Consider the following 8828-nt stretch of genomic DNA (forward strand, 5'->3'; position numbering starts at 1 on the left):
AAAAGTATTTTAAAAAATCTCGGATTGGGTTGGAAGTTGACGTGCGGTCTTGTTATAGTGTAGGAAGGCCGCGTGCCAAATTTTATTGCAATTGGAGTCTGTTTGCGGCACTATAACCGATCAAATTGTTTTGTGTTTGAGTGTTTTAAAAACTCTGTCACGGGGGCACAACTTTCCTTCCTTCTTGACCCATTCCCCTCTACACAGCCACCTAGCACATCTAATGCCCCACCTCTGTTCGTGGCCATCAGGTCATCATCAAATGGACGCAATTCATCCCACCCTAGTCTCATCCCCACATATATATATTCCCCTAGTCCATCATCTAGAGGGACGCGCGTCCGTAGCAGCTCTGCCCATCAGGCCCGTGAACCGAGCATTCTCGCCTCCGTGCCTGAGCTCGTCCTCGACGCCGTGTCGGCTTATCGAGGGAGAAGCTGACCGGAGGTCTGCAACCATCTCCATTCCTCCCCCTCCCCTATTCCCCTCTCTCTAGTTCTCCCCTCGTCTCTCACCTTTTCTCTCTGCAGGATCCGACCCAAGCTTGATGAGACCTACCTAGCCTCAATTACCGTCCGACTCCTGTGACTCCCTTGTCAGCTCCGGCCATCCCCGTCGTCCCCGAGCTGGATCTGCTCTGTTCTTGGTCTTCTCGCTAGCCACCACCGTCTTCATCATGGAGTTCATGTCGCCGAGCCTCCACGCGAGCCAGGCGCTCCCCTGCTCGACATCGAGTGCATGGCCGCGCGTGCAAGCAAGTGCCCTCGCCCATGACTCCGCACTAGCGCGACCTTGTCGGTGACCGCCGCCAAGCAAGGACCTTGCCGCCCCTCTCCTTCCCTCTTCCTCCTCTTTTTCTCTCTCCCTAGTTCTCTCATTCTCTCTCTGTAACTCGTAGCCGCAGGAGCCTTGCCATGGCCGACCACCTCCCGCGCCTTGGATCTGGAGCTCCGACCCTCGCTCGATGTCGTTCTTTGCTGGATCCGGATCCTCACGCCGTCCCCTTTCCGTTCACGGCAACCTCATCATTCTCGTGCCACGGAACCTCCTCTCCAAGTCGAGCTGCCGTGCACTGCAACATGCATCGCCATCCACTCGAACAGAAGATGCGATCTCTGTTTCCTGTTTTCAGTTTAGTTCAGATAGTGACAAGGTATAGTTTATCTAGAGAAAAACTCATTGTTTCCCATAGCTCCTTGTTAGCCTAGTTGTTCAGTGCTTTGGATTTCAACCAGAAGGTCATTGGTTCGAGACCCACATGCCCCAATACTTTGCGCTACTTAATTTTTCGTTTTTCACACACACAACCATCTTGGGGCCGATTCCAGCCCTGGCCCGCCGCGAAGTAAGATTCCAGCCCTGGCCCGCCGCGCTTTACTGCAGTTCGGGCATGTAGATATTTTTTTCCTCCTACGATTTTGTCATTAATCAAGACATGCATTTATTACAGATTTTGTCACTATTTTGAATTGCTAATAACTAATTAACCATGCATAGGGTTAAATGTTTTGAACATGTAAAATGCTTAGAAATTTGTTTAGTTTCACAATATCCAACTTTCACCCCTCATTAAAATGTTTAAACTTGCTATTTAATAAAATTTGCGTACATGCCATGTTGAAATGATTTAATTCATAACTAATTAACCGTAGCTCCGATTAAATTTTTTAACATATGTAACTTGATTAGAAAAATGTGTAGAACAACAAAGTGACATTTATTTTGATGTTTAACAACTCTAAAATTGTGTTATAGGAAAAACAATACTGAAATCTTAATTTCCATATGTGGATTTGATGGAATTGTTGTTCGTTGTTCTGTCCTCATTTAAACTTGCCTAGAATTCATGTAGTTCTATAATATCTTGTAGCATCCATGATTAACATGCTTGTGCTGTCATTTGCATCCATTTTGCATTCATGACATATTATCTTGTGATGGCACTGTCTTTTGGACAGTATCTCGGTTTTAGATGATCTATATACGTAAACCGACTAGAATGACGTGTAGAATCACATGGTCCACATTATTTTACTCTTTAATAAATAGAAAATGTGTTTAGTTCGGACCTAGACCAATTTCGAAATTAACATATGTGGTCATATCGGAAATATTATATGTTGTTTTCGACCTCATTTAAAATGCAAAGATAGTGTAGTTCATGTTCTTTCTTACAAAGGACAGTGTCGATATATTTCATCACATATGCTCCGTCAAGCCTTGTAGTCCGCTACACCTAGGGAGCATGTTCGAGTGTCATTTTAATATGACAATCAAATGTATGATCAAGCCTGTGAGAACCTTACCATGAAAATATTCAATGGAATCTCTATCATATATTTGTTTCCGGCTTGTAAACCTCATCCTTTGTTTTGTTGGAGTATGGTAATTTGAGTTGCTTCGATGTTAAGTGGCGATTTTATATCTGTCCTAAGTGGTGTTCTTATATTTGTGTAGCAGTGCTAATCCTTTTGCCCAATCAAGTTGTCATGTTAATTTTGTTCCATTCAGAATTCTCCCTTTTGAGTTAATTCATTCCTCTCTAATATTTGCAAGATCAATCCTCATATTTCTTTCCACCTCTCATTTCATGTGTCTCAAGTTGTCTTCATTTTTTCCCACCCTCTCGCCCCTTTTCTTCACTGATTTAATTGTCATCCAAGTGCCTTTATTTTCATTGATGCGTCCTCTATCCTCTCTTCTGTGTTGTATCCGGTGATTCATTATGAAGATTCTAAGGAGTTTCAAGTTCATCATTTCTTTGTTCTTGTCTTCTTCTCCGGTGGATTCAATTCAAGCTTTTGGTGTTCATCTTATCCTTTTCATACATTAAGTGCTTTCCCATGTTGGAAATTCTTATCCAAGCTTCTCTAATTTATCCATCCCTCTCTATTCTATTCGAAGTGTTGATGATATCTCAGAAGTTTCTTGTTTTCAATATTTTCAATTATTTTGAGGTTCTCACCTTATCAAGTTTTCATTTATACCGGTGCAATATCTCTTTTCTAAGCAATCCGTACAATGGTGTTTTCTTTTGAGTGGGCCCATAACCCACATGTTCTTCTCCAAGATCTTTCCTGGTTCTTCTAATGTTTTCTGGAGATCTCTGATTCTTTTCAAATGTGACATAAGTATGGAATCTCATCAGTCATTTCCTTCTCCAAGATCGATCTGAAATATCTTCATCACTGGCTCAATGTTTCCTTATCCATTGTTCCGGAGTGTCGTAGTAATTCTTTATGGTGTTTCTTGCCTTCATTCTCAGCTTGGAATACTGAAGAACTGTTACTCTTAAACTTTGTCCATTCTTTGAAGTTTGTCATCTCAGCTTTGTGCTCTCTCTCAAATTGTTTTCATTCATGAGAAACTATTTCCATAGCTGTAAGGTGCATTTGAAAGTTGTTTTCATTCTCAATCCTCTGAGGACCATCATTTCAGAAGATTTCTTCGTTCTCAGCCTTCAGCTTTCACTCTCAAATTCTTCTCAATTGTTGTCTCTTCATTCGTATCTCAATTATTTCAGCGCTTCGTTCAAGTTCCGTGTTAGGCAGATCATGCTCTCTTTGTCAAAATGTAGCCTAATTCATTTGTATTATCCTCTTTCATTCCAAATTCTTTGCAGTGTGTCATTCAAGTGTTCTTCGAGGTTCTGCCTTATCTTTCTCTTCAATGTTTTCAAGAAAAATAAGTCATATGCTAAATCCATTGCTTGTCATCAACTGAACTTGATGAAGTATAAGCATAACATAATTCTTTTTCTTGATTCATCAAAGTGATTTCAATTCTTCTTCCGGAGTGACTCATGATATCAATTCTCGATTCTAAGTTGTTCATCTTCTGTTTTTCCGGAGTTCCAATTTTTCTCAGGTATCTCTTCGTGAAGCTTCATCTAAATCTTTGCAAGGTCATAATTTTATTCTTTTAAACCTTCAATTCTTTGCTATCATCCTTTTATTCCGGTGTTATCCAAGAGTTTCTTCTTGGCTCTCATCAAGGATTTAGTTCTTTCTCAAAGTATTCTTCGAGATTCTTGTGGTAGTGCCTCAACTATTCTTTATCTTGCATTTCAAAGAGCAATTATTCCTTAAATTTTCCTCTGAGGTGTTGTTGTAGCATTCTTGGCTCATGAGGAGTCTCGAAGAGTATTTGTTTCAGGACTAAGATAATTAAATCCATCTTTTCTTCCATTGACCTATCTTGGTTTAGATGTCACCTAAAGCTTTTTTCTAAGGATTGTTGCCATTATGGTGATTATCGTTGATCCATGTTCTCAATATATAATCTTAGTGAAAGAAGTTTTCATATCAGGTTGCTCCCAAGGAATCTTTGTTTCTGTTAGTGGCTGGTTGTCACCTAATAAGATTGAGATGGTTTCCATAAGCCGACAACAAGCTTGTTCTTTTCGTTGTTGATTTTCTAATAACTCCGTTCAATCCTTTTTCCTAAGGATGCACTTCAAATTAAATGGTGGTAGAAGTTGTCATTTTCTTTCTTTAGTCATTTCTCTTCAAAGATCTAGAGTCTATTCTTTTGTTCCAGAGGCTTTGTGATGTTTCTGCCTTTAAATCAACCATCTCGTCTTATCAAGATCTTGTTCTTCCCTTGCTTGCCCCCTTAACCGGAGTGATGTGAAATATTTTTTAAGATCTTTCCATCTTATCAACTTTTGCATCTATTTCGTACCAAAGTGGTGTCAAAATTTCTTTTTAATTCTTGATTGTTCCTCATGCCATTCTTCATCTCTTTGCAACCTTCAAGATTCATTGGTCGCACTCATTTGTCTAAGAAGCAACTAAGTTTTACCTCTTGCTCTTTATCATCCTCTTCCCATTACATTCTTAGATCTCAGGTCGAGATCTCTTGTTAGTGGAGGAGAGTTGTAATAGCTCGGAACTGACATTCCAGAAGATTCCCTTTTTATTCCATTGTAGCCATGTGATTTATTTGGTTGCCGCATTCATTATTGTATCATGCGCATAATCTGCATAACATTGGCTCTTTTTTTTTGACCGACTACTGTAGGGCAATCACCCCACAACCTTTTCTTTTATTCCAACTATAAAGAGTTTATGTATAGAGGGGGTTAAGAATATACAAATGGGGATGATTTTTACAAACCTCATGAAGGTAATAAGGAAATCCACTTGATGAGATCATCCTTAAAACTAGTCTTAATTCTATAATCTAACAAGGCAATATCATGGATGAAGTTAGATTTCCATGTGCTGAATCTGGGACGCTCATTGTTGAAAACCCTTGCATTTTTGGTGGTCCAAATATTCTAGCAAGCTGTGAATACTACTTCAGAGAAGAAAGGTTTATGAAAATCTCTCTTGGCTGCTAAAGCGGCATCCCACATGGAGTTACCCTGCCAAGAAATCTGAAGATAGTTACAAACCCTGATGCTGAACATACAGTTAAAAAAGAGATGATCCCTGTCCTCCTTGACTCTTGCATGACATAGGACACATAAGTTGGAATTAGAAACATTCCAGTGGCGTCTCTCTAGCATGTCTTGGGTATTTAGTCTATCCATGATAAGCATCCAGGCAAACATTTTTATTTTCATTGTGCAGCAACTTTTCGAAACCCATCTAAGAATGGGGTTGGGTATAATGGGCTGATGGACATGCAAGTAGTACTTCTTAGCTGTGTAAGTTTTGGTGTCAGTACTCCAAAGCTAGATATCATTGCTTGACTGTTCTCTATGCAGATTTTGAAGAAGGTTGGTAACTGTTTGCAGTTCCTGGAAAGCTCTGTCAGAAAGAGGCAGGTGAAAGAGGCTAGTCATGGAGTTTGCCTCAAAAGCTTGGACCACCTCCTCAGCAGTACTGAAGGTATCAATTGCAAAGGAGAATAATCTTTCGAACCTGTGTGCCAAGGGCAGTGTTGAGTCACCTAATGCCCAAGAGTCAGACCAAAACAGAAAAGAATCTCCTGTGTTTGGTTGTATGAAAGTGACAGCTCTGAAATTGTCCATCCTCTTGCAAATATATTTCCACCAAAATGAACCACATAGATATGTTCCTTGTGGAATTGTGTTGTGGTAGTAGGTGTTCCATATTAACTCCACCCATGGCACTTCTGCTATGTTGAGGAATTTATCAGCATGTTTAAGGAGCAAAGCATCATTCTGGACAGACAGATTCATGATGCCCAAACCTCCTTTCATCTTGGGTCTGCACACCAAGTCCCAAGCCGCAAGAGAAGGTGCATGATCTTGGCCATTTCTTATCCAAAGACATTGTGTCTGTATCCTTTCCAGCTGCTTGATGATACCAGGTGGTATGTCCAGACTACGTAGGAAAAAATGGGTATAGAAGACATGTCAGAGTTGAGGTATTGAAGACGCCCACCCTCAGCCAGGAAGGAAGAACTGGCAAAAAGCCTCCTTACCGTATTATCCACCAGTGGCATTAGGTCAATGATCCTCGGCTTGGTTGTCCTAACATTGGCTCTTCGTTGTCGTCAATTTTCAAAACTTGCATCTGTTATTAGTTGCCGGTCCTTCCCGTTCTTGTCGTTGACCGTTTCGAGACCAACCACACACGCACGCGCCCGTGACATTGTTAAAATATTATTTTATAGTGTGTATAAAACTTTCTCGGATTGGGATGAAAGCTGGTGTTTTGTCTTGTTATAGTGTAGGTAGGCCTCCTACCAAATTTCATCGTCATCGGAGTCCGTTTGATACCTGAAACGTTAAATATATAGTGGCACTATAGCCGGTCAAATGGTTTTCTCGTTTACAAACACATTCGCTCTATAGTAGTTTTGAAGAGCTTGGGAACTCCAAACAAGAATGTTGCTCTTGGTACACTCCAAAGCACTAACCGAGAACACAAAGCTGGGGGTGTTCATCTTTGTAATCAATTCTGGGTAGTGCATATAGATGCTCCATTGGCAAAACCTGGTCAATTGATACGACCTCTAAAAAAGTTCAACATTATCGGTCATGCAGCAAGATTAATTATTGCATGTCCTTCAAGCTTTGTATTTTGCTCCTCCTTTAATTTGGTCGCTCTTAACCTTGTTCTTTCCAAAATAACTTGCTGATATGATTTCTTTATTGTTGTAGGTTGCTATGATAAATTGATGATGCATGGCCCATATGTTGATTGCAAGGTGGAGAATGGGGCTGCTATTCGATAGTCTTATGAAGTTTTTTAGAATGTCATTTCCAGTGTGGGTAATTCAAACATTGTGTTTTAGAATGGTCGAGGCGTTGATTGAAACGTCGAGATTAGGGTACTATTTTAGTATCACTTATTGTAACCTTTGGATCATGTTCTTTGTAATGCAACAAAGTCAAATTAATATATGGGACCATCATGTTTGTTATATTGTGGCTCCGTGTATTTTCAGCATTGACCATATCATTTGGAAATCCTGTTCTACAATGCAGCGAGGAACACATATGAAGTGTTGTTTTAATATCTAGTTATATACGTTGCTAGAATGCAACATCTTTTCATGTCGTTTACCGAGGAATTTATATATGTTGTTGTAGGCCCTTCCAATGCCACCTACGGCAGCACATATTAATCCAGTGGTGTAGGCGTTAGCAACACTTATATGGACATACAACAACAGATTAATGTCTTGCTAAAAGGGTGTTTTTGTTGTAGTGTTATGACCCTATTTTATCTCCAGAAACTTTGCTACAACCTTTGCTCAATTATTGGGAGGTGGGGGGGGTGAATCCCTCACTTTCCCTCTCCTTTCACCATGGTAAAATCTTCCCTTTCCCCTCTCCTTCCATTCTGCTCATGCAACTGCTCCCAAACATTACCACAACAACTATTGCATTCTAATTCATCAAATGAAATCCAAAATGACAATCTCATATGGAAAATATGATAAGTTCATCAAGGACTAGATTTTGGTAGCAATTATGGCCTTGAACTACAAGTACCCTATTCACTTACCTCCGTGAGATGAAATTTGGTGGGCAAGTAGTCCTTCCATACCTATGACCACTAGACAAGTTATTCCCCAAAATTCCCTCGAGTAAAAAAGCCCTTTTCTCAGCCCCAAGTTTGCTACTGGAAACTTGCTTCTAGTAGAAACCAATTCTTGAAAACACTTTTGTTTCCAACACTATGCATATTCCCGTATCACTTGCATAGCATCACCAAGCAGCCTATCTACTTACCACCCACACAAGTCTGAGTAGAAAGTAGAGTTATGCCAATGCAAGTATCAACAAAAAAGTAACAGGGAAACCCATCAAGGTGGTCACCAGTTCGTCATGATTCAATACAACAGAATCAAGTGCCATATGTCATGGATAAAATGATTTCTTAGACATGGTTAAAGGGCTCTTCGTCAATGATGCAATCTATTCGTCGTAATATAACGGGCAAAAAGAAGGCCACGACAAAAACAGGAAGAAGTCACTCCTAACAGTGACAAACTATTTTTGTAAAATACTAGGGTGAATACTAGGAGTGTAAAAATTATTATCTCTGGTTTTGAAATGTAGAAAGTGATGAAAAGCATTTTAATTCAAAGTAACAATATTTAAAACAATGTTTTCAATAAAATGCACAAGTGGCATCATTACATAGCTTAGAATATTACAAGAATTTATAAATTGGAATTGTTGAATTTGGATAATTACATGATCTTATAGCATTTTTGGAAACTAGAGAGAAAAGAAAAGTAGAAAAGGCTCTGTGCCTGGGCCAGAACTGACTGCAACTGGGCCGACCCAGAGCCACAACAGCCCAGCCTAGGTAGGGGTGCCCACCGCCGAGGTCAACCCTAACGTGGGCCCTAGGCGTCAGCGAAAGCGGGCGGAGAAGAGAGGGAGGTGAGGATGACAG

The 8828-nt window shown here is 40.2% G+C and overlaps 2 long non-coding RNA genes across 2 annotated transcripts; both read left to right on the plus strand.

The window, feature by feature from the left end:
* Window positions 1–300: 300 nt before the first annotated feature.
* On the plus strand, window positions 301–1279 carry LOC123429995. The gene is made up of 2 exons (XR_006622815.1): window positions 301–447; window positions 531–1279. It is a non-coding gene; the product is annotated as an uncharacterized LOC123429995 (long non-coding RNA).
* Window positions 1280–5279: 4000 nt separating this feature from the next.
* On the plus strand, window positions 5280–7341 carry LOC123429996. Its single transcript, XR_006622816.1, has 2 exons — window positions 5280–5837; window positions 7079–7341. It is a non-coding gene; the product is annotated as an uncharacterized LOC123429996 (long non-coding RNA).
* Window positions 7342–8828: the final 1487 nt, after the last annotated feature.

The sequence above is a fragment of the Hordeum vulgare genome, chromosome 2H (assembly GCF_904849725.1).
Source record: "Hordeum vulgare subsp. vulgare chromosome 2H, MorexV3_pseudomolecules_assembly, whole genome shotgun sequence".
NCBI lineage: Eukaryota > Viridiplantae > Streptophyta > Magnoliopsida > Poales > Poaceae > Hordeum > Hordeum vulgare.